This window comes from Bidens hawaiensis, unplaced genomic scaffold (assembly GCF_021521415.1).
Source record: "Bidens hawaiensis isolate Kalapana, Puna unplaced genomic scaffold, B.hawaiensis_p1.1 tig00033111_1, whole genome shotgun sequence".
NCBI classification, from domain to species: Eukaryota; Viridiplantae; Streptophyta; class Magnoliopsida; order Asterales; family Asteraceae; genus Bidens; species Bidens hawaiensis.
The window spans coordinates 176,952-180,606 of NW_027505274.1; the positions used below are offsets into that span (position 1 = coordinate 176,952).

The 3,655-nt window shown below is 37.3% G+C and overlaps 1 pseudogene; it reads left to right on the top strand.

The window, feature by feature from the left end:
• Window positions 1-333: 333 nt before the first annotated feature.
• On the top strand, window positions 334-1,887 carry LOC143612025 (putative receptor-like protein kinase At5g20050 pseudogene; annotated as a pseudogene).
• Window positions 1,888-3,655: the final 1,768 nt, after the last annotated feature.

Consider the following 3,655-nt stretch of genomic DNA (forward strand, 5'->3'; position numbering starts at 1 on the left):
ATAAATTATATATTACACATGTATTACGGTGTACACCTACTAATAATTTAAAGTCAATATTATTTTCATTCAAGCACATTTTATAAAATTTTAAAGTATTTGAATTTGAAGATGAAAGTTGTGAATAAACATTTGATGAAGTCACATGGGACATAAATTTTATAATTAAAAAATATCAAATTTGTAAAAAGAAAAAAAAATACGTATGTCAAATCACAATCCAAGGTACACTAATAAACAAATTGGAAAAGCTAGAAGAAAATGTCAACCCTTTAATGAGTCAAATATTACACACCGACGATTTATTCAAGAATTTAGTTTTATGGTCTATACAATTCATGATAATTTTCTTTCAGACCCAACAATCTACACAAATTTTGATATAATTTGTATACTCGTATTATGAAGTTGTTTTAATGGAGGACAGAAAAGCTAATATTATCTTCACAGCAGCAATATTGTTCCTCGTCATAGTCATAATAGTCGCCAGGGTGGTGCTAGATCGATCAAGATCATTCTTTCTAATAGTTGGCGCCGCTGTGGCGGCTATATTCGCCGTTGTAGCCGTCTACTTAATACGGCGACATCTCCGCCACAGACGGCTGGTCATGGAAACTAGACTCGTGTCCGAAGGCAGAGAGCTTCGGATCGAGTATAGTTTCCTCCGGAAAGTTGCCGGACTCCCGACAAAATTCCGGTACAAGGAGCTCGAAGACGCCACCGACAACTGGAAATCACTTATCGGTAAAGGCGCCTCCGCGTTCGTTTTCAAAGGGATATTAAAAGACGGGACCGCAGTAGCGGTCAAAAGAATCCAACATGAAGAGGAGAGAGGGGAGAAAGAGTTCCGGTCGGAGATCGTAGCCATTGCCAGCGTCCAGCATATGAATCTTGTACGACTTTTAGGATACTGCATTCATAACAATTCAAGGTTTCTTGTTTATGACTACATCTCGAACGGGTCGTTAGCGAATTGGATATTCTCACGCCCTTCGTCCGGGAGAAACTCCGCCGGATCCGGTAGATCCGGCGGATGCCTGTCGTGGCGGCTGCGGTCGGCAGTCACGCTAGACGTAGCGAAAGCGTTGGCGTATTTACACCATAACTGTCGGTCAAAGGTGGTCCACTTGGACGTGAAGCCGGAGAATATTCTCTTAGACGAGAATCACCGTGCCATCGTGACGGATTTCGGGTTATCTAAGTTGATATCTCGTGACCAGAGCCGGGTTCTGACAACTCTACGCGGGACCAAGGGGTACTTGGCGCCCGAGTGGTTGTTAGAACTCGGAGTTACTGAGAAGTCTGATGTTTTTAGTTACGGGATGGTGTTGCTAGAGATCATTGGTGGGCGTAGAAACGTGACGGTTATAGACACGGGCGGGGGCGTTGACCGGTCAAAGAGGAAATTTCAATACTTTCCGAAGATTGTTACCGAGAAGATGAAGGCGGGGCGGATAATGGAGGTCGTAGATCAACGGTTGTTGGACCATGGAGGCATTGATGAAAAGGAAGTGCGGAAGATGGTGCATGTGGCATTGTGGTGCATACAAGAGAAGGTGCGAAGGCGGCCGAATATGGTGGAGGTGGTGAAGTGGCTGGAAGGGCGGGCGGGGGTCGCTGAGCCGCCGGAGACTCAAATGATAGTGGTTGATCTCTTGAACATTGATGAAGAGGATGGTGATGAAGGCGTAGGGCAAGATGGTAATAATAGGAAGAAACCGAGGGTTGTTGCTAGATTAGGGTCGCAATTGAGTGATTGTTTGGGTACCGGTTCTTTGTCATCAAAATCGTTTTCGTATTCAATGTCGATCATTTCACCTAGATAGATTATTTTTGGTAATATGTTATTTGGAATAATTTGTACATCTTACAAGCAAATTAACTATACATTCGTTTTTGTTCATGATTTTTAGCATCAACGTCTTCTCTTGATTTTGCTTGTTTGCTTCGAAAATCTTTGTTGAAGCAAGAATCCGATTAATGATCCATGGGTGTTAAAACTAGAACATTTCAAGTGAACATAACCTTTTTGTAAGACAAAACATCGTTAGTTTTGTTATGGTAAAAGATGATTTTTTACTGTGACTAAACTCTGGCAGTTATTCAAATATTTCTACGGAAGAAAAGAGACTTATTGATTAGTGGTTTGGTGTGTACAAATGTGAACTTGTGAGTGTAAGGTAAAAGGTGAAACTTTGCTCTTAAAATTAAGAAAAAAAAAATAAAGTTAAACCTATACCTTTAAATCATTCAAAATAGTTATACAAACTCTTCGATATATATATAAATATTTGAACGACAAACACTAGCCAAATCTCTAAAAAGCTTTCAAGGGGGTTTGATGTCATCCGGGCCTAATCTACCGAGTGTTGTTTCATCTAGGATAGCAGACAGGCTTAAACCCAAAAATATATATGATCACATATATATAAATATGATTTAAATCTTCTAACATTAGAAAAAATAATAATAAACCTTTATATAAAGTAACTTAAGGTATAGTTTCTGAGATCTGACCACGTTATCTTCTTATCAAAGTGGTGATGGCTCCTTGATATTATTTGTGGAAAAGTAACTCCTTGATTTTATATGTAGAAAAGATGGGTAAGAGAGCATGATTGTGGCTATTAGTGGGTGGACCCGAAGATATTGCTTGAGGTCGGGTGTGGTTATTATTTGAGACACATCCATCCAAACGTTGACCAAATATTCTTTTATCTTGCATCCTCTTTAGATTAAAATCTAAATTCTTGAAAACAAAAAAGATACAAAATTATCTTAAAATATATTTTAGTAGTTTACCCCTTTCATGGAAAGTCAAATATACTAAATCGATTTAGGTCAACTAAGCTGGTTTGTGGTAAACTAGTTGGAAAACAAATGTTAGATTTTGTAAATTAAACATATAACTAGTTTAGTTATAACTACAAAAGTCAATATTAATATAATAATTTGGGATTTTATAAATAAAGTGATTTTAATTTACCTAAATCATGTGTACCTTTTAAACCAAGCTTGTAAACTATATTTACTGGATACTTTAAATAAAAGAAAATCAAACAGCATTATAGAAAAGCAAATGCGTTTTATAAAACAAATGAAAGACATGATGGTCCATAGCTATAACTAACTAGGCGAAACAAAGACCAACATTAAGGGGTTGTTTGTTTACATCTGAATAGAATCATTTAGATGTAAACATCTGATTCATTCAGACTTCAGACTGTTTGGTTCCAAACAGAAAAACATCTGAATGGTTAAAATTAGGTCTGAATCATTCAGACTTAGTGTTGTTGCTGAATGGGACAGATACTCATTCAGATCTGACTCATTCAGATTTAAATGAACCAAACAGCCCCTAAGTCGGTCCTAATTAATATATACAAGATACCTAGCCTTATCAGCCTTAAAAACATCTCGATTTTTAGAGGATTAAGCCTGAAAATGAAAGCCAACCCTTCAAATAAAAATGTTAACTTTTTCTTGGAATAAGCAAGTTTTGTCGTTTTGAGTCTTATTAGAAGTTGCCATCACTACTAAGGGTATGTTTGGCATGAAGCTTTTAGGAGCTTTTAGGAGTATGTTTGGCAATGAGCTTTTAGAAGCTTTAGGAGCTTCTAGCTACAAACTTTTAAGATAAAGCTCTTTTTTAATA